This window comes from Cebus imitator, unplaced genomic scaffold (assembly GCF_001604975.1).
Source record: "Cebus imitator isolate Cc_AM_T3 unplaced genomic scaffold, Cebus_imitator-1.0 Scaffold42, whole genome shotgun sequence".
In the NCBI taxonomy this organism is placed as follows: domain Eukaryota; kingdom Metazoa; phylum Chordata; class Mammalia; order Primates; family Cebidae; genus Cebus; species Cebus imitator.
Genome location: NW_016107357.1, coordinates 9,850,008 through 9,872,852, shown reverse-complemented (window position 1 = coordinate 9,872,852; position 22,845 = coordinate 9,850,008). Strand labels below are relative to the sequence as shown.

General features: G+C 39.9%; 1 long non-coding RNA gene across 1 annotated transcript; it reads left to right on the top strand.

The window, feature by feature from the left end:
* Window positions 1-3,507: 3,507 nt before the first annotated feature.
* On the top strand, window positions 3,508-16,392 carry LOC108302635. Its single transcript, XR_001824432.2, has 2 exons — window positions 3,508-3,662; window positions 15,772-16,392. It is a non-coding gene; the product is annotated as an uncharacterized LOC108302635 (long non-coding RNA).
* The last annotated feature ends 6,453 nt before the right edge of the window (window positions 16,393-22,845 follow it).

The window sequence follows — 22,845 nt, the reverse complement described above, 5'->3', positions numbered from 1 at the left end:
TTTCTTGCCCCACTTTTCTCCTCAGGAAAAAGATGAGATTTCTAAAGATTTGCCTAAGCACTCTGATCTCCACCCATCTTCCTTGCTCAGGATATGACTATGTTGGTAAAGCACAGGGGTATAAATATATAATGCCAAGGTATATGGTGTTTACTGCTGTTTTGAATCTTAGATTTTCCTAAATAGATTATAAACATCTTGAATGTAAGGACCATGCATTCCATATCTTCTGGATTCTCCCTGTTGCTTATTCCGCTGCCAGTTATATTGTAAATGTTCTATAAATATTAATCAATTGGTTAATTAAAGGTGGAAAAATGGGCTGGGAGCAGTGGCTCACATCTATAATCCCGTACTTTGGAAGGCCGAGGTGAGAGGGTTGCTTGAGGCCAGGATTTCTAGATCAGCCTAGGCAGCATAACGAGACCCAGTCTCTACAGAACTTTTTTAAAAAAATTAGCTGGGCATGATGGTGTGTGCCTGTAATCCCTGCTGCTTGGGAGGCTGAGATTGAGCCCAGGCGGTTGAGGCTGCAGTGAGCTGTGATAGCGCTACTGCATCCAGCCTGGGTTACAGAGTGAGACTCTGTCTCAAAAAAAAAAAAAAAAAGGAATCTAGTACCAGCAAGAAGGGACAGTGTTTGAGAAATAGGGAGGGGTATTGTCAAAATCTCAAGGTTTACTTAGCACCCTAAAAGGACTTTTAGCATTATTTCACGTATTCCCCTAATTGTTTTATAAGTGCCACTTCATATTATTTAGTATTAGTCATCTAAGGAACTCAATTTAAACAATTTTTCACAGTACCCAGATGGCAAAACCTATGTTAGCCATTTTGAACTCATTCCTTCCTAAGAGGTACTTCTAGAAACTTTTTTTTGTATTTATTTATTTATTTATTTATTTTTTGAGACGGAGTTTCGCTCTTGTTGCCCAGGCTGGAGTGCAATGGCGCAATCTCGGCTCACCGCAACCTCCGCCTCCTGGGTTCAGGCAATTCTCCTGCCTCAGCCTCCCGAGTAGCCGGGACTACAGGCACACGCCACCATGCCCAGCTAATTTTTTGTATTTTTAGTAGAGACGGGGTTTCACCATGTTGACCAGGATGGTCTAGATCTCTTGACCTCGTGATCCACCCGCCTCGGCCTCCCAAAGTGCTGGGATTACAGGCGTGAGCCACCGCGCCCGGCGTATTTATTTTTAAAATAGAGACAGGGTCTCCCTATGTTTCCCAGGCTGATCTTGAACTCTTGGGCTCAAGCAATCCTCCCACCTCAGCCTCCCAAATTTCTGGGATTACCGGTATTCACCACTACACCCTATCAAAGAAACTTTCTAATTATGTTTATGAACTTCATCATAGATGACTTACTGGGAAATTGAGGAGTTGTTATGTACCTAAAACAGCACATTTGCTGGAAGTAGGATAAGAATGTGTCTGCATGTTTCTTTAAAACCTTCTGTAGACGGTAGGCACTTGAATGTATATAATGCCATTCTGCCTTTGTGGATGAGGCAATCAAAGCAAAGGTGTTAGTGTTGTGCCTAGGTCTCTGAAAGTGTTTTGATTTACTTTTTCTTCTTCCTTGAGCACCCAAATTACACTTTAACAAGATTGAGCTTCTGTGAAAACCTAGCCTGTGGCAAAATTCCTGCTGCCCACACCCTGTGTGAGCCCACAGTGAGTATTTAAGGGGCTCTGGCAGCAGGACCTGGTAAATTAATGATCCCTGCAAACTTAAAAGGCCCAACCCTGGAATTCTCTCTCTTGAAGAGCCACACTGCCTGCCTGCCTGTGTTCCAACCATTAGCTCACAGTGCCCAAAATATGGAGGAAAAAAAAAACAAAAAGGAAGTCAGGAGGGAGTTGTCTTTGTGGGACAAGAATTTCAGCCAGCACTAGGTAATCATAATTTTCCAGCCATTTTGACATGCATTATATAAGGGACCCAATTCCAAGACAAAACAAAAAACAAAGTGCTTTGACTCTAGAAGTGCAAACTTAGGATAAATTAGAGCTGACTTTTCTTTTTAACTTTTTATTTACACGGAATGTTGGATTTGTTTAAGTAATTTCTCTTTATTTCCACGAAGCCACAAATCTAGTATGTTATTTCCCTTACTATCCATTCATTTTTATTTCTGCTAATTTTCATATGTTTAAAATGTTTTCAGTAGGCTGAAAATACTTACAAATCATATGCACATATGTACAATACATCACTTTTATAGGACCAATCAAATCTGGCATCCTTTGTAGCTCACAGTGGTTCACAGTTTCAAGGCTTTTCACCCTGTTTTGAACTGCAACTTAACACACACAAAATAGGTTGTTAAAAGTTAAAGGTTCTGCTTACAGGCACTTGCCTTTGACTGGATACATCTAGATTAAGTCCTGAGTAAAATGGAGGAAATAACTTTTGTCTCATTTCCATTTATATCAAGACTAATGAAGAAAATGCACTTAGTAGTTGGCGCCAATGCTACCCGGTGTAGAAAAATGACATGAATGTGGTGATTTTTTTTTTTTTTTTTTTTTTTTTCAGACAATGTCTTGCTCTGTCACCCGGGCTGGAGTGCAGTTGCGATCTTGGCTCACTGCAACCTCTGCCTTCTGGGTTCGAGTGATTCTCCTGCCTCAGCCTCCTGAGCAGCTGGGATTACAGGTGTGTGGCACCACACCCGGCTAATTTTTGTATATATATATATTTTTTTTTGAGACGGAGTTTTGCTCTTGTTTCCCAGGCTGGAGTGCAATGGCGCGATCTCGGCTCACCGCAACCTCCGCCTCCTGGGTTCAGGCAATTCTCCTGCCTCAGCCTCCTGAGTAGCTGGGATTACAGGCACGCGCCACCAGGCCCAGCTGATTTTTTGTATTTTTAGTAGAGACGGGGTTTCACCATGCTGACCAGGACGGTCTCGATCTCTTGACTTCGTGATCCGCCCGCCTCAGCCTCCCAAAGTGCTGGGTAATCCCAGCTGGGGAGCCACCGCGCCCGGCCAATTTTTGTATTTTTACTAGAGACAGGGTTTTCCCATGTTGGCCAGGCTGGTCTCAAACTCCTGGCCTCTGGTGATCTGCCTGCATCGGCCTCCCAAAGTGCAGGCGTGAGCCACGGTGCCTGGCCCACTGATTTATTTTCTATTACTATAGTTCTGCCTTTTCCAGAATGTTACATAAACAGAATCTAACAATACGAGTCTTTGTGGTTCTTTCACTTATCATGATGTATCATGATGTATTTGAGATGCATTCCTGATGGAGTGCCTTTCAATTGTCCATTCCTTTTCCTTACTGAGCAGTATTCTATGGTATAGATAGACCACAGTTTGTACATCCCTTCCCCAGTGAAGGGCGTTTAGGTTGTGATGTGGTTTGGATTTGTGTCCCTGCCCAAATTTTATGTAGACTGTAATCCCCAGTGTTGGAGAAGGGGCCTAGTAGGTGTTGATTGGATCCTGGGGGCAGATTTCCCCCTTGCTGTTCTCGTGATAGTGAGTTCTCACGAGATCTGGTTGTTTAAAAGTGTGTGGCACCTCCCACTTCCCTCTCTTCCTCCTGCTCCAGCCACTCAGGGTGTGCTTGCTTCCCCTCCGCCTTCGTCATGATTAAAAGTTTCTTGAAGCCTCCGCAGCCACGCCACCGGCACAGTCTGCAGAACTGTGAGCCATTTAAACTTCTTTTTTTGATAAATTACCCAGTCTCAGGTGGTTCCTTATAGCAGTGTGAGAATGGACTATCCAGTGTTTGATAATTACAAATAGAACTGCTGTAAACATTCATATACAAGTTTTTGAGTGAACATACATTTTCATTTCTCTTAGGGTAAATAAGAGTGGCATAAAAGTTGTTTTTTTGTTTTTGTTTTTTTTTTAAAGAAAAAGAGTTCAGCTTCTCTAGAATTTTTTTGTTTTGGTTTTTTAAAGACAGGATCTCGTTCTGTCGCACAGGCTGGAGTACAGTGGCACGACCTTGCTCACTGCAACCTTCCACCTCCTGGGTGCAGGCGATTCTTGTGGCTTGGCCTCCCGAGTAGCTGGGATTACAGGCACACGCCACCATGCCCAGCTAATTTTTTGTATTTTTTTTAGTAGAGACAGGGTTTCACCGTGTTGACCAGGATGGTCTCGATTTCTTGACCTCATGATCCACCCGCCTCGGCCTCCCAAAGTGCTGGGATTACAGGCTTGAGCCACCGCGCCCAGCCTAATTTTTGTGTTTTTAGTAGAGATGGGTTTTTGCCATTTTGGTCAGGTTGATCTCAAACTCCTGGCCTCAGGTGATCTGTCTGCCTCAGCCTCCCAAAGTGCTGGGATTATAGGCGTGAGCCATCACACCTGGCCTGGTATCAAGGTTTTAAGGTATATGTTTAACTTTATAAAAATTGCCAAACTGTTTTCCAAAGTAGATGTACCACTTTGTATTCCCATCAACACTGTATGAGAGATCCAGTTTCTCCATGATCTCACCAGCATTCATATTATTATTGTTTTGTATTTTAGCTGTCCTACAAGATGTGTAGGAGTTTGTGCTTTTAATTTGCAATTCACTAATGACTAATGATGTCAAACACCTTCTCATATGATTTTTTTGCTATCCATATACCTTCTTTAGTGAAATATCCAAGTCTTTTGCGATATATATATATATATATATATATGTCAAAATGTATTTATATTTTTTGAGATGGGGTCTCACTCTGTCACCCAGGCTCGCGTGCAGTGACACAGTCTCAGCTCAGGGCAACCTGTGCTTCCCAGGCTCAAGTGATCCTCCTGCCTCAGTCTCCTGGGTAGCTGGGACCACAGGCATGTGTCATCATGCTCAGCTAGTCTTTTAATTTTTTGTAGAGATGAGGTCTCATTATATTATCCAGGCTAGTCTCAAACTCCTGGGCTCAAATGACCCTCCCACCTTGGCCTCCCAAAGTGCTGAGATTATGGGCAAGAGCCACTGTGCCTGACCACTATTTTCAAATTTGATTATTTTCTAATTGAGTTTAGAAAGGTTGTTTTTATGTTTTTGTTTTTGTTTCTTTTAGGAAATGGATATCCGTCCTTTGTTTGATACGTAATTTGAAAATATTTTCTCTCAGTCTCTCAGTGTATGCCTTGTATTTTAAAAAAAATATTTTACAACAGTTTTAGCACAGCAAAATGAGTGGAAGGTATAGAGATTTCCCATTTAAACCTGCCCCTTACATGCATAGCCTCTCCCAGTGCATTTCTGCACCTTCCATTGTAATGGTGCATTTGCTTCAACTGATCAGTCTACACTGACACATTATTCTCCCCCAAAGTCCTGAGTTTACATTAGGGCTCACTCTTGGTGTCTTACATTCTGTGGAATTGGACGAAGATCCAATGGCATGTATGTGCCATTATAGTGTCATATAAAGTATTCCACTGCCCTTAAAATCCTCTTTATTTACCCCTCCTTCCCCACCAACCCCTAGCCACCAGTGGTCTTTTTACTGTCTCCACAATTTTGCCTTTTCCAAAATGTCACATAGTTGGAATTATACAGCAGATAGCCTTCCAAATTGGCTTCTTTCGCTCAGTAACATGCACTCAACTTTCCTCCATGTCTTTTCATGGCTTGTTATCTCATTTCCTTCTAGTGCTGAATAATATCCCATTGTCTGGATGTTTATTCATCCGTTCATCTACCCAAGGACATCTTGGTTGCTTCTGAATTTTGGCAACTATGAATAAATCAACACCTGTGTGCAGGTTTTGTGTGGACATGATTTTTTTTTTTTAACTCACTTGGGTAAATACCAAGGAGTGTGAGTGCTGGATTGTATGTTAAGAGTATGTTGAGTTTTGTAAGAAACTGCCAAACTGTCTTCCAAAGTGGCTGAAACATTTTGCATTCCAGCCAGCAAAGAATGAGCATTTCTGTTGCTCCACATCCTCCTCAGCATTTGGTGTTATCAGTGTTCTGGGTTTTGGCCATTCTAATAGTTGTATAGTGGTGTCTCGTTTTAGTTTGCATTTCCTGATGAGGTATGATGCTGAGATTTTCATATGCTTATTTGCCTCCTGTATATCTTCTTTTGTGGGTTGTTAAGATCTTTGGCCTAGTTTTAAATTGGGTTGTTTTCTTATCGTTGCTTTTTAAGAGTTATTTTTATATTTTGGATTACAGCCCTTTATCAGACATATATTTTTGCAAATATTTTCTCCCCATCTGTGGTTTGGCTTTTCCTTTCCTTGACAGTATGTTTCACAGAGTAAAAAATTTAATATTAGTGAAGTCCAGCTTATGGTTTCTTTCTTTCATGGATTACGACTTTGATGTTTTATCTAAAGTTATTTTCAAACCCAAAGTCATCAGATTTTCTCATATGTTATCTTCTAGAAATTTATAGTTTTGTGTTTTATGATTAGATCTGTGATCCATTTTGAGTTAATTTTTGTGTAGGGTATAAGGTCTTTGTCTAGATACATTATTTTGCATGTTGATGTCCAGTTATTCCAACACCATTTGTTGATAAGATTATCATTTTTTTCCATTACATTTCCTTTGCTACCTTGTCCATGACAAATTAGGATTGCACTAAATTTATAGATCAAGTTAGCAAAAACTGACATCTTGACAATATTGAGTCTTCTTATCCTTAACATGGACGATTTATTTAGTTCTTTGATTTCTTTCAACAAGGTTTTGCAGTTTTCCTCATATAAAGTTTGTATATGTTTCATTAGATTTATACCTAATTGTTGCATTTTTTTGGGTGCTGATATAAATGGTATTGTGTTTTTATTTTCAAGTTCCACTTATTGGCCAGTATAGAGGGAAAGATTGACTTTTGTGTATTAAACTTATACCTTGCAACCTTGTTAAAATTGCAGAAGAAGTTCTGGGAGTTTTTGTTTATTTTAAGAGGTAAAGTCTAATTGTGTTGCCCAGGCTGGCCTCAAGCTCCTGGGCTCAAGTAATCCTCCCACCTCAACCTCCCAAGTAGCTGGGACTACAGGCATGAGGCACCACACCTGGCTAATCCCAAGAGTTTGGGGGAAATTCTTTCAGATTTTCAACGTAGACAATCATGTCATTTACCACAAAGACAGTTTTATTTCTTCCTTCCTATCACTCCACTTTTAATTTGCTTTCCTTGTCTTATTCCATTAGCTAGGACTTCCAGTATGATGTTGAAAAGGAATAGTATGGCTAGGTGCAGTAGTTCATGCCTGTAATTCCAGCATTTTGGGAGGCTGAGACAGGATGATCATGTGAGCCCAGGAGTTCAAGACTGGCCTGGGCATAGGAGACCTATCTTTCCAAAAACCTTTTTAAAATTAGCTGGGTATGGTGTTGCGTACCTGTGGTCCTAGCTACTCAGCAGGCTGAGATGGAAGGATCACTTGAGTCCAGGAGGTCGACGCTCCAGTGAACCATGTTCACACCACTGCACTTTTGCCTGGATGACAGAACAAGACCCTGTGAAAAAAAAAGAAGAAAGGAAGGAAGGAAGGAAGGGAGGGAGGAAGGGAGGGAGGGAAAGAAAAAGAGAGAGAGAGAAAGAAAGAAAGAGAAAGAGAGAAAGAAAGAGAAAGAAAGAAGAAAGAAAAAAAGGAAGGAAGGAAGGAAGGGAACCAATGGTAGGTGAGGGGACATCTGTATTGATCCTGATCTTAGTGGGAAAGCTTTATTTTCTCATCATTGAGTATGATGTTAGCTGTAGGGTTTTTTTTGTTTTTTTTTTTTTTCAATAGTCCCTGTCAAGGATGAATGGGTGTTGGATTTCATCTAATGCTTTTTCTATATCTATTGATATGATAATGTTAGTTTTATTCTTTATCTAGTTGAGATGATAGATCACATTAGTTGATTTTTTTAATGTTGAATCATCTTTGCACAACTGAGTTAAATTCCACCTGGTCATAGTGTATAATTCTTTTTCTACATTTGATTCGCTAATATTTTGTTAAGGATTTTTGTATCTGTGTTCATGAGAGATACTGGTCTGCAGCTTTCTTGTAACGTCTTTTCTGATTTTGGTTTAGGGTGATACTAGCTTCACAGTCTTCCGTCTGCTTCTGTCTTCTGAAAAAGATTGTAAAGAATTAGTATAATTTCTTCCTTAAATATTTGGTCACCCATTTACTTTTAATCTGTATGTGTCTTTATATTTAAAGTGGATTTCTTGTAGACATCCTATAGTTGGATCTTGTTTTTTGACCCACACAGACATCTCTGTCTTTTAATTGGTATATTTATATCACTGATCTTCAAAGTGATCATTGATATAGTTGGATTAAGATTTGCCATATTAGTTACTGTTTTCTGCTTGTTGCCCTTTTCTCTGTTCCTACTTTTGTCTTTTGTGTTTACAATCGAGCATTTTATAAAATGATTTCACTTTCTCTCCTTTCTTAGCATATCAGTTATACTTCTTTTTACTTGTTTAGTGTTTGCCCTAGAGTTTGCAATATTAATTTATCACTACTCTAAATCCCCTTGCAAATCAAAGTACACTGCTTCATGGATGATGTGAGTAGTTTATAACAAAATAATCCGAATTCCTTCTTCCTGTTTTTTGTATCATTGCTATCATTCATTTCATTTATATATAAGCATCAACACACACACACACACACACACACACACACACACACACACAGAGAGAGAGACATACACACGCATGCATCTATACTTGAATACATTATTGATATTGTTCTTTGGACAAATAGTTGTTAGATCAATTAAAAATAAGAAAAATAAAAGTTTTTATTTAACCTTCATGTATTTCTTCTTTGATGCGCTTTCTTTCTGCAGACCTGAACTTCTGACTTATACTATTTTCCTTCATACTGAATAACTTCTTTTAATATTTCTTGCAGACCAGGTCAACTGGCAACAAATTCCCTTAATTTTCATTTGTATGAAAAATCTTTATTTTTTTCTTCACTTTTGAAGGATCATTTCACAGGGGACAGAATTCTAGTTTGATTTTTTCCTCTCAACAGTTTAAATATTTCACTTTACTCTCTTTTTTCTTTTATGGTTTCTGAGAAAAAGTCATATAATTATTATCTTTGCTTCTATGTAGGTTGGGTGTTTATTTCTTCTGGCTTTGTTTGAAATTTAAAAATTCATATTTGATTTTCTGAGGTTTCAATGTGGTATGCCTAGGTGTTGGTTTTTTTGGCACTTAACCTGATTGGTGTTCTCTGAGTTTCCTGGATCTGTGATGTCTGACATTAATTTGGAAAAAATTATCAGTCAATATTGCTTCAATATATCTTTTTGTTATCCTTCTAGTATTCTTATTATGCATATATTAAACCTTTTGTAGTTGCCCCACAGTTCTTGAATGTTCTTTCTTTTCCCAGTGTCTTTTCTCTTTGCTTTTCAGTTTTGAGATGAAAACTCAAAACTGTATTGAAATCACCTCAAGCTCAGAGATTTTCCTCAGCCATATGCAGTCTACTATAAGCCTATCAAAGACATTTTTCGTTTCTGTTACAGTGGTTTTTTAATCTCCAACATTTATTTTTAATTCTTTGTTAGTATTGCCCTCTCTCTGCTTACATTTCCTATCTGTCCTTGCATGCTATCTACTTTATCCATTAGCGTTCTTAGCCTATGTATCATATTTGTGTTAAATTCTCACTGTGATAATTCCAACATCTCTGCTATATCTGTCTGGTTCTGATGCTTGCTCTGTTTCTTCAAACTATGCTTTTTTAGTATGCCTTGTAATTTTATCTTTTTTTTTTTTTTTTGGAGATGGAGTCTCTCTCTGTCTCCCAGGCAGGAATACAGTGGCACGATCTAGGCTCACTGCAATTTCCACCTCCCAAGTTCAAGCGATTCTTCTGCCTCAGCCTCTCAAATAACTGGGACTACAGGCATGAGCCATTATATCTGGCTAATTTTTTGTATTTTTAGTAGAGATGGGATTTCACCATGTTGGCCAGGCTGGTCTCGAACTCCTGAGCTCAAGTGATCTGTCCGCCTTGGCCTCCTGAGGTGCTGAGATTACAGGCGTGGCCTTATAATTTTATCTTGATAGCTAGACATGATGTGCCGTGTAAAAGGAACTGTGATAAATAGACCGTTAGTGATGTAGTCCTAAGGTGTGAGGGAAAAGGAAGTTCCCCATAAATAGTAGGGGACTACTTACTCATCTGTAGTCCTAAGATTAGGTGTTTAGGTGAGCCTGTGCCCATGGACTGACTGTGAACTTTACAAGTGTTTGTTAGTGTTTTCTTCCCTGCTTTAGTTGGACAGAATGGTTAGAGTGGGCTGAAGTTGAGTATTTCCCTCCCCCCAGGACAATTCTGATTAAACCCCAGCAGGTTAGGGGTCCTTATCAAGGTCCTGAAGGCAGCCCTTGCTAAGAAGTACAGCATGCTTTGGTGTATTTCAAAATGATTCATTTTTTCCTACCCCTGCCAGAAGAATGAGGGAATTTTTGTCCAGTATTCACTGTGAGAATCTCATCAAGCTCCTGGAGGTAAAACTCACAAAAGTGTCCCACACCCCATTGACCGTATCCCCTGGAGTTTTTGACTCAGAAACTTGTCCACACTAAGCCTCCAGCAATTTGTCAATTACATTTTAAGTTGTCCCTCCTCATACTGGTTCCTTCTCATTGGTTTTTTAATTTCATTCATTTTTCAGTTTGTTCAGCTTTTTACTTGTTTGGATGGAGTGACGACTTCCAAGCTCCTTACATGCCTGACCGATGGTGCCTGGTCTTTTAATCCTCTAAATAATGTTTCTCAGAAAGAAAAGAGAAATTCTTAATTTTTATGAAATACAATTTTTACATTTTTTTCTTTTATGGATCAAGCTTTTATGTATTATATCTAAGACATTTTTGCCTAATTCAAGATCACAACGATTTTAATCTGTTTTCTTCTCTCAGAGTACTCTCTTTAAAGTGGAAATCAGATCATATCACTCCCTTGCTTAGAATTCTTCAAGGGCTTTTTCTCACATTTAGAACAAAATCTAAACTCCTAATCCATGTCTACAAAGTTCTGCATGATCTTGCCTTCGGCTTCTTCTTTTACCATAACCCCTTTTCCCCTTTCTCCCTCATTCACTCCGCTCCAGCCACATTTGTTTTCTTGCCACTCCGCATACCCTCCTTGGAGCCTTTGTACTTGCTGCTACCTCTGCCTGGATTACTCTCCCCTCTGATCTTCGCATGGCTCACTTCTCAGTTTTCAAATACCAACCACCCTCTTGGCAAAGCTCCCTTAATAAGCCTACCTAAAATAGGACCCCTCTTTCACTTGCAATTCTGCTATCCCTTTTTATTTTTGTTAGGGCATTAATCACTATCTGGAATTTATTTACTTATTACATTACTTGAGGTTTTTTGTTTGTTTTAGTTTTTTTGCTAATTTGTGCTAATAAAATGTACATTCTTTGAGAGCAAAGCATTTTCTGTTTTGTTTCTGTATTCCCGAGCCAAGAACAAAATCAAGAACAGAGCAGATGTGCGATAAATATGTGTTGAAAAAATGAATTACACCCTACTGAAAACCACCTCATATACTAAGAAACTCAAAATATGAATTTTGGGATAAGGGAGAGAGTAAGATTTGGATGGGGTGGGGTTTGTTTTGAAGCAGAAGAAGAAAGAAAGGTTTCAGTGGGACTCCCTGGAGAGAGAAAGTCTGCTGAGCAGGGGCAGCCAGCTCCAAAGGATGGGTGACCTGTGGTTCCCTAACCTCAACAGTGTCCAAGCACAGGCCTTCAGCAGTGGAAGCCCATTGCCTTGTACCCTCTGAGAGTTTCTCTCAGGTCCTTGAGGTTACTTTAATTTTAGGAAAACTTTGTGCTTCAAATTTCATTGCCTCCAACTTAATTATTGGCACAAAATCTTTGAATCCATAATTAAAGATAAAAAGGTTTTAATTAGTAGTGGCAGAAGAATAGGATATAGCTTAATTTAAAAAATGGTGGGTCCACATACCTCATGTTTATGGTCAATTGATTTTGTGAGGGGAGGAAACAATTTAATGGGGAAATAATATTATTTTCAACAAATGGTGCTGAGATAACTGAATATTCATGGGCACAGGAATAAAATTGGATCCCTACATCAAACCATTCACAAAAATTAACTCAAAATCAATCATAGACCTAAATGTAAGAACTAACAGTTTATAACTCTTAGAAGAATGCATAGTGGTAAATCTTTATGACCTTGGGTTAGGCAGTGCTTTCTTATGTGTGATACCAAAGCACAAATGACAGAAAAAAATAGAAAAATTGACCTGTAATCCCAGAACTTTGGGAGGCCAAGGTGGGCGGAGCACCTGAGGTCACGAGTTCTAGACCAGCCTGGCCAACATGGCAAACCCTGTCTCTACTAAAACTACCACAATTAGTTGGGTGTGGTGACATTAGCCTGTAGACCCAGCTACTAGGGAGGCTGAGGCAAGAGAATTGCTTGAACCCAGGAGTCAGAGATCACAACACTGCACTCCAGCCTGGATGACAGAGGAGACTCCATCTTGGGAAAAAAAAGAAAAGAAAAGAAAAATCCCAAAATATAAGAAAGAACTCTTACAACTCAACAATAAAAAGACCTATAACTCAATTTGAAAATGGGCTAAGGATTCAAACAGACATTTCTCTAAATAAAATATACAAATAGCTGATAAGCACATGAAAAGATGCTAAAAATTATGAGTCATTAGAGAGATGAAAATAAAAATGAGATATCCACCAGAATGGCTGTAATCAAATAGATGGATTCTAACACGTGTCAGTGAGGATGTGAAGAAATTGGAACCCTCAAATGTTGCTGGTGGGAATGTAAAATGGAGCAGCTGCTTTGGAAAAGGTTAACCCAGCAATTCCATGGCTAGCAGTTCTACCCAAGAGAAATAAAAACACATGTCTACACAAAAACTTGTACATGAATGTTCAAAGCAGCATTATTCTTAATAACTAAAAATTAGAAACAACTCAAATGGTCATCAGCTGATGAATGAATAAAGAAAATATGGGATACCCATACAATGAAATATTATTTGGGCAAAAAAATGAATGTAATGTTGACAAATGCTACAGTGTGGATGAGTCTTGAAAACACTACGTGAAGTGAAAGAAGCCAGTCACAAAAGGCCATATATTTATGATTCCATTTATATGAAATCTTCAAGACAGGCAACCTAGAGAGAAAGTAGATTACTGGTTGCCTAGGGCTGAATGGGGAATAATGGGGTCTTGAGGATGTGGTAGCTAAAGGGTATGAAGTTTCTTTCTGCGGGGTACAAAAAGTTCTAAACTTAGATAGTGATAGTGGGTGATAACTCTGTGAACTTACTAAAAACCATTGAATTGTTTATTTGTTTATTATTTATTTATTTTTGGAGACAGAATCTTGCTCTATCCCCTAGGCTGGAGTACAGTGGTGCAATCTCGGCTCACTGCAACCTCCCCTTTCCGGGTTCAAGCAGTTCTCATGCCTCAGCCTCCTGAGTAGCTGAGATTATACGCACATGCCACCACACCTGGCTAATTTTTGTATTTTTAGTAGAGATGGGGTTTCACCATGTTGGCCAGGCTGGTCTCGAACTCCTGACCTCAAGTGATCCATCTGTCTCCCAAAGTGCTGGTATTACATGCATAAGCCACCATCCCCAGCCTGAACTGTATACTTTAAATGGGTGAATTGTGTAGTATATGAATTACATCCCAATTAAGACTAATAAAAAATATATATAATTAAAAATACTGGTTTTAGTATCACTTTAGTATCGTGTTCCTCCACCATTTGCTTTTCAGCTTCTTTTGCTACACGAGTAGATGCCAAGCTAGAGAAAACAAAATGCTGCCCTTAAGCACCTTGACTCACAGTGAAGTGAAGAAGCCACATACAGAAACAGATCAACTGAAACTCAAACACAGCACTCCAGGAGCTGAGAAAAATGCCCCAGGTGTTAGAGAGGACTCTTTAGAGGAGAGGTATTTAAACTAAAATATGATGGACAAGTAGAAGTTTGCTACACAATGAAAGAGAAATCCCGCCTGGGCAACGTGGCAAAACACCATCTCTACAGAAAATACAAAAATTACCCTGGCATGGTGGTGCACACCTGTAGTCCCAGCTATGCAGAGGGCTGAGGTGGGAGGATTACTTGAGCTTAGGAGGTTGGGGCTGCAGTTGAGTCGAGATTACACCACTGCACTCCAGCCTGGGTGACAGAATAAGACCCAGCTCAAAGAAAGAAAAGAAGAAAAGAGAAGAGAGAAGAGAGAAAAGAAAAAAGAGAAAACAAAAGAAGAAGAAAAAGAAGGTGGGGGAATTCGAGGTTCAGGGAACAGTGCATGTGAAGGCACAAAACCAGAGGAAATCCTGGAGTGTTCAGACAATAGTAAATTGATTTGGCAAGAGGGTGGGTTGGCTGGGGGAGTGGTGAGGGATTAGGCAAAATGGTAGGCAAACCTCCCCTGAAGGACCTTGCATGCCCTGTTAAGAAATCCGAGCTTTTCCCTTAGAGGCAAAAAGGAGCCTGTGAAAGACAATCAGCTTCTCAAAAGGAAGGTAACTCTGCAAACAGTGCAGGACAGAGCTGAGCAAGGAGATAGCATGCTTCTTTATACTTTTTTATTTTTCTTTTTTTGCTTTTTCGCCCAGGCTGGAGTGCAGTGGCACAATCTTGGCTCACTGCAGCCTTCACCTCCTGGGTTCAATCGATTCTCTTGCCTCAGCTTCCCGAGTAGCTGAGATTACAGGCATGAGCCACCACAGTTGGCTATTTATTGTATTTTTAGTAGAGATAGGGTTCTGCCATGTCAGCCAGGCTGGTCTTGAACTGCTGGCCTCAAGTGATCTGCCCACCTCAGCCTCCCAAAGTGCTGGGATTACAGGTGTGAGCCATGAGCCTGGTCTACTACTTTTTCTACTGTCTTTTTCTTTCTGCCAATCCCTCCACTCATGTGGCACTGGCCTTTATTACCTTTAATTGTATACATTCTGGAAGCAGATGATACCCATGCAGATATTTTTTCTAATTCAGTCACTCATGTGGGAATAAACCACACAAGATGACATGTCAGTACAGCTACATGTGCTTCCTAAAGATCAACATGACCAAATTGCTTATTTTCTTAAAAAAAAGAAAAAAACTTCATTTACAGGAGATTAATTAATTGAGATATTAAGGTAGCATCTTTGAGGGATGCAGTGAAAAAAATGGCCCCTGGTGGTCTAGCTTAGGCTTGAACATAGATTTTGCTGCGTGACCTTGGCAAAATCATTACATCTTTCTAGCTTCAATCTCATCATCTACAAAATTAAATGGATGGAAATGAAATCAGTGATTTTGGAACTTACCTAATGACAAGCATCTCCTGTAGTTCTTTTCCCTACTCCAGACCCATTGGATCAGTATTTCTGGGAGAGGGCCCTTGGGAATTGTATGTTTAACAAGTGCTTTCTAAGGTTTCTCCCAGGTGCTGTAATCCCAGCATTTTGGGAGGCCGAGATGGGAGGATTTCTTGAGGCCAGGAGTTCAAGACCAACCTGAGCAACATAGTGAGACCCTATCTCTATAAAAAATTTTTTAAAAATAAAGTTAGCTGACTGTGGAGGTGTGCACCTATAGTTCCAACTACTCAGGAATCACTTGATTCCTGTAGGAGAATCACTTGAGCCCAGGAATTTGAGGCCGCTATAATCTATGATCACACTACGGCACTCCAGCCTGGGCAACAGAGTAAGACCCTGTCTCTAAAAATAAAAAAATTAAAAAAAAAAAAGTTCCTCACAGCTCTGATTCCATCTTTCAGTGATGCTGGCTTACAGGAGGACAGAAGCCTGACTGAACTGAAGATTCCCTAGATGCCGCAGCTGGAGTGCCACTGCCAGGATGTTTGTTGGAAGTGGAGGGTGAAAGTTTGTATAAGGATGGCGATTTATATACTGAAAATGTGTGACAGTGTCATGACTCCAAGAAGAAGCAACAAAGCAATGGCTCCTCCATTTCTTCCTTGCCTCCCTCTGCTAACCCCGAACATCCCCCTTCAGAGAAATGGGAACTGGAGCATAGAGGAAAGACTTCCAAAGTAACGAGGAATGTTTTCTAAATGATGGTGTTGTGCTTTGAAGAAACAGTGATGTCATTCAGTATTCTTCTTCCAAAGAGAGAGCCTGTTCTTTTGGTATTTCAGTTCATTTAGAATGGTGTCACTCATTAGGGTCTCCCAAAGGCTCCATTCAAAACAACGTCTTTAAGTACCCACTTGAGTGCCATGAAGCCATTAAAATAGGCATCATTTCCACTCCATCTAAGCTTTCCATCAGGGTGGACAAACATGTTAAAGGGCAGACAAACAGAGCTACACAACATTGAGAGAAACAGAAACAAATGGAGACCCTACCTCGCAAATAAATACAATGTTAAATACTGACATTCTGAACAGGGATTATTACTTGTACTTATGTTCTGGGTTTTAAGATGGTTGGAGCCAGGCCAGGGGTACATGATTCACTACCCAAACAGAGATTGGATTATTTCCTCTCTCTTCTTTCATCTTGTCTCCAAATTTGGGGTTTTAAAAATGCATTCAATAAACATTTATTGAATTTCTTCTATTTTCTAAGCGTTACATACCAGGGATACAAAAAATAAGACACATTTCTCCCTTCTGGGGACTTGGCAATGACAAAAATCAGAAAAACAGAAGAAGAACTTTTCATTAAGAAAGTATTAGGGACCCTTCCTATGAATGTTAGAGACCCAGACTCCAAATAAGCATATAAATGTGTAGCTTGCCATCTAAATCAACTTGGCCTCCAAGTTTTACCCAAGATTAGTTAAAAGCCCAAGTTAGTTTATTCTGTGGGAATTGCCTTGTCTTATTTTAAATTAACTGAATTCTTTTTTGTGGGTCAGATGAGTTCATCTTATTTTGACTGGAAGCTCTCTATTGGTAGGAAGCAGCCGGCCTAAGTAGATCAGCACTGTGGCTTGTATACATGTGGATATGGATGGCTAATGTCACTCTTTCAGGCATTTTTAGATGAAAGATTCTGGATACAATTCTATCAGGAGAGTCCCTGAGTCCATGTTCAACTTTTCTGACTTTAGAGATCATCTCTTAGCAATAGCTGAGTCGCTAGTGTATTGGTTCCTCTGAAGATCTGTTATGAAAATAGTTAATAAGCCAGGGCAGAGAAAGTGGACCTGTAATCCTCAAAACATTTCCTAAGGACATAACAACTTCCACAAACCAACATTTTCATACCACCTTTTATACCAATGTGCTCACAGCAAGAAGCTGCCTACTGAAGATTGGGTATATTTGGTCAAGGGTATAATATACATCTCTTCCATATGTTGGCTGAACATTTATAGGCCTATCACTTAGTTTTCTGAGATGTAATTTGGTTTCATTTGCTGTCTGAATTCTAGATTTGCTTCATACCAAGTAATAAGTTGGATTTTATGCCAGCATTATCCAAAGGTCTTCCTTAACCCCTCCAAGACGGATAAGATATTCTTCTCCGAGCCGGGCGCAGTGGCTCACGCCTGTAATCCCAGCACTTTGGGAGGCTGAGGCGGGTGGATCACGAGGTCAAGAGATCGAGACCATCCTGGTCAACATGGTGAAACCCCCGTCTCTACTAAAAATACAGAAAATTAGCTGGGCATGGTGGCGCATGCCTGTGATCCCAGCTACTCAGGAGGCTGAGGCAGGAGAATTGCCTGAACCCAGGAGGTGGAGGTTGCGGTGAGCCGAGATCGCGCCATTGCACTCCAGCCTGGATAACAAGAGCGAAACTCTGTCTCAAAAAAAAAAAAAAAAAAAAAAGGATATTCTTCTCTGAGCCTTTGCATTTCAAAATACCCTTTGCATTTCATTATCACCACTTTCCCCTCATTTAAAAAATTTTTGTTTTGAAATAGTCTCACTCTGTTGCCCAGGCTGGAATGCAGTGGCATGATCATAGCTCACTGCAGCCTCGATCTCCCAGGCTCAAGTGATCCTCCCACCTCAGCTTCCAGAGTAGCTGGGACTACAGGTGTGTGCCACCATGCCCTGCTAGTTTTTGTATTTTTATTAGAGACAGGATTTCATCATGTTGCCCAGGCTGCTTTCTTTATTTTCTAATGCCTAAATTTGGCAGACATTTTTCCCTTTGCTACAGGATGAGGAATACTTGTATTCAGAGAATAATCTACACACACAGAGAAAGAGAGAGACTATGACGTCTAGCTGGTTACCGTTAAAACAATGATTCTGACACTGAAAAGGAATTCAATATGCAACTAGCAGACATTTGACCCTAAACAAATTGTATGTATGTTACAGTCAAGTCAAAACTGGAGAAGGAAGAATGAGGCTTATTTCTTGAAAGGAGGTGTTTCTTGTGGGTGAAAATAATTCCTCAGGGAGTCCCGTGAAAATGGCAGGGATTTCATCCAAAAAGTCAATTATCAGGACAGGTTAAAGCAGATTGGAAGAATTATCAGACCTTCTACCAGGCCTAACACAGAGCAATGTATGTTTTCTTGTTCTAGAGTATGTAGGTGTCTTTGCTTGCTGATTACATTTCTGTTTTAAATTAAAAAATTGAGAGCTTCCCTTGGCTGCTTCTGAGCCAGCAGACTGCTCAGCAGGATTGCAGAAGGAGGTGAGATTCTACCCAGGGTGACAATCCTCTGATCTGCTGTTCTCAGACTCTGCTGACCTCAGATCTCAAGTCATTCTTGCCACTTCTACTAATAAATACTAATAAAAACATACTGACCTTGTGCGTGTTTCCGGGCACCAGGTGACGCAGCCTGTCCCCTGTTCCACTTATTGAATGCTGCTCAGAAACTACGCTGGATTTGCTCAGAGGGCCTCAGCTATGACTCAGAGAAAATGGTCTAATTTCCTTACATGTTTGATGCCAAGGCATGGCTTGGTAAAAAGAGGATTATGCCAGACCAATGTTATTTCCTTTTGTGCTAAAGGGGCAGGATATATGGTGGTAGGTGGTGGAGGGTGGAGGGTGGAGGGTGGGGCAAGTGAACCAGCCCATGTGAATATAAATAAAGCAGTTGATCCTCTGTTACACCATAGTCTAAGCAAGTAGCTGATATACTGGTAATACTATTAGCCTTTTGCAAATTCCTCAGCAGTGATTATCAGTGGTTCCCTATCTACCTAAGGATACCTAAGGATTGTTCTTTATCAGCAACTTAGATGAAAATATTAAAAGTGCTCACTGAATTTGGAGAGAGCACTCATTTGTAGGGAGTGGATGATATCAATGCGATTGTTTATTTCAACATGACTTTGAAACATCAGAAAATGTATCCATTAATAACAAAACTTGCTTTTAATCTCAGCAGAGACAAATGCACATTAAAAGTTTTAGAAATTAGAAATATAGACTCAAGATGGCATTAGGCTGAAGAGCCATAAATGCAGAAGAAAGTGCTTCCAGTCAGAGTGGACCACAAACGGAATGAGTTAGCAATATAGTCATATAATTAAAACAATTCCTTGTGGCTCAAGGATAAATTAAAGAAAGTATGCCATGCAAAGACAAGAAATCATCTCTTCATGGTGTTTAGAATTATGAACAGTTGGAGTTTATTTTTTATGATTTCATTTCTTAAAAAGCAAATATTCTAGAGAAATACAATCACAATGATGATAGGGATGACAAATAGAAGAAAGACAAAAGTAATAACTTCACATTTGAGATGTTGCCGAGGCCCTGCTTTCAGTGCCTGTTACCTGAGATAGCATCATTGGATCTTAAATGTTATTTTGGGGGCTTTTGACAGGATCAAATTTTACAACTTTGGAACTCAGTTTTATTGAATAATGAAAAAATAGGCTGAATAGCTAAAATTAGCCACTAATTATTTGCAAAGCACTCCTCTATCAGGTTCTCCTCATGCTTGTCCTACTTTTCTTTGTCCCTAGCTGAAGACAAAAAAAAAAAAAAAGTAGAGACTATTTATTTTTTTAAACAACTTCAGAGTCACAGCAGCACTTTCTGCCCTGAAATTCAGGCTTCTTTGGTATTGATTCTAAACAATTACTGCTCTTGACTAAAATGCTAAGCCATAAATAAGGAAAGCAGTAAACCTGAGGCTCTCCACTAATATATCTGGCAATTAGATACTCCCAGGATTGCTAGACTTAGGAACAAATTCAGGGGAACTGAGCTGGCCTGGGTGAGAGGTGCCTTTTCTGGCTTCTCCGGTGCCCTTTGCTTCCCTCCCCTGTGCCATTCTGGACACTTTCATACTGTCCTCTTCTGCTTACAAGATTATGTTCCAGATCAGTGCTTCTCAAACATCACTGTGCATTCAAGTCACCCTGGACCCTTGTTAAAATGCAGTTCCTGAGTCAGTAGGTTCGAGGTAGGGCCTGAGAGTCGAAGTTTCTGGTGTGCACTTGGGAGAAGTCAAGACTGAGTCTGGTGACCTGCACTTGACTGAGCAGTAAGGCTAACTCCTTGAAAGCTGGAGGGAAAGTACCTCGCTCTTTGTTTCTTTTTTTTTAAACTTACTATTGAAATATAACATATATGCAGAAATGTACGGAAATTATCGAAGCTCAATGTATTTTCACAAAGTAAACACATCTGTGTAACTAGCCCTTGTATCATAAATTAGAATATTGGCCAGGCATGAGATAATGCCTGTAATCCCAGCACTTTGGGAGGCCGAGGCGGGTGGATCACTTCAGGCCAGGAGTTTGAGACCAGCCTGGGCCACATGGCTCTAAAAATACAAAAATTAGCTGGGCATGGTGGCATGCACCTGAAATTCCAGCTACTCAGAGACTGAGGCATGAGAATCACTTGAACCCAGGAGGTGGAGGTTGCAGTGAGCCGAGATCGTACCACAGCACTCCAGCCTGGGTGGAAGAGTGAGAATCTGTCTCAAAAACAAAACAAAACAAAAAAAAGCTAGAATATTACCAGCACCCAGAGCCCTCCTTATGCCTCATCTAGTCACTACTTTTTCCCAAAGGTAAATGGAATCCGATCTCCCTCACTTTTGCTATTATCAGCAATACTCCAATGAACACACTTGTGCATGTCCCTTCATTCACGTGTGTATGCATTTCTCGGGTGGATACCTAGACCCATTCTGATTTTAATGGCAAGATGATAGTCCACGGAAACATTAGTACCTTGTATTTATATTAGGACAGTACAACTTGGTCTTTGGATGGCTTTTGTCTATGGTATCAAAGACTGATGAATGATTGGTAAATGCTAGCGATAGCCTCCTTATTTTTTATTTTGTTTTTGTTTTTGAAACAAGGTCTTGCTCTGTTGTCCAGGCTGGAATGTAGTGGTGGGATCAAAGCTCACTGTAACCTCGAACTGGGTTCAAGCAATCCTCCCACCTCAGCCTCCCAAGCAGCTTGGACCACAGGCTAAAGCCACCATACCTGGCTACATTGTTTGCTTAAGGAGCTAAAACAGAATAACTGTGAACAGTGCCCCTCTGATGCCTGAAATATGTTTGTTCTTTACACAAAGTCTGAATTTAGAACCTATGACACTAGGATTTTTTTTTTTTTTTTTTTTTTTGAGACAGAATCTCGCTCTGTAACCCAGGCTTGAGTGCTGTGGCACGATTTCTTCTCACTGCAATCTCCACCTCCTGAGTTCAAGCTATTGTCCCTGCCTGAGCCCCCCAAGTAGCTGGGATTATAGGCATGTGCCACCATGCCCAGCTAATATTTGTTCTTTTTAGTAGAGATAGGGTTTTGCCATCTTGGCCAGGCTGGTCTTGAACTCCTGACCTCAGGCGATCTGCCCACCTTGGCCTCCAAGTGCTAGGATTACAGGCGTGAGCCACTGCACCCAGCCTTGACCCTAGGATTTGTTGAAAAGAAATAAACCTGGAGTTTTGAAGGAATACCCAGTATACTAGCTTGTAACTTCATGAGTATTTTCTAAAAATAAGGTGGACAAACATCTGTCTACATTCTATGGGAAAATGCCCCTAGTATTAATTAGGTGTCATAATTTGGCAAGAATTGGGATTTATAAATCAGGATAGAGTCTAAATAATTTTGATGACAGAAATCTGGCCCCTTTTCCGTTGGGTAGCTGGTCAGCTATTAGGATGAAATTACGATGTAGGTCTTTACGATCCAAAAAAGATGTATCCAGCTGTAGGATTGCATGACCAAAGGAAGAAACTTGTCTCATTAAAACATGATTTATGCCCTGAAAAACCAATTTACAAAAGAGTCATAATGGATTCAGTGTCCCAGAATCTAATTTCATCATGATCTGTAACTGTAGATATCATAATCTCCATCAAAATCTACTGTCATGTCACTCTTTGAGGTAATAATTATAAAAGGATATGAATTTAATAAGTGACTATAGTTGATTTTTGTATATGCTGTTACTTATTACTTTGCCGGCTGCTTTTGAGGGATTTGGGTTTTTGTATGATTGCCTGTGTGTTTTTTATCAGTCTCTAATTGTTGTGATTGAACAAGAGATGGATGATACTGTCTTTTTAATTCAGGAAAAGTCCCGAAAGATATGACCCAATCTAAAGTTTCTAAATATACCTTGGCAGAACTATTGCAGATTTTAATGTTCAAGTGCTCTTAAATGAATACATTAGCTGGTAGCTAAGTGTTACATAATATGTAGAAGACAAGCAGTTGGTTCCAGAAATCAGAGTGATGGGCATACAAATTTGTAAAATGATGCAGGTGAATGTTAAGACATACTAATTTAGTGTCTTCATGAAACTGGATTCTAATTATGAAAAGTTTATTTTGGTATGCATGAAATCACTCAAAGTGTTATGTTACCAAATGCAACCAGAGTTCATTAATTCATTCTAAAAGGTCCCCAAGGTATTATAGGTCAGG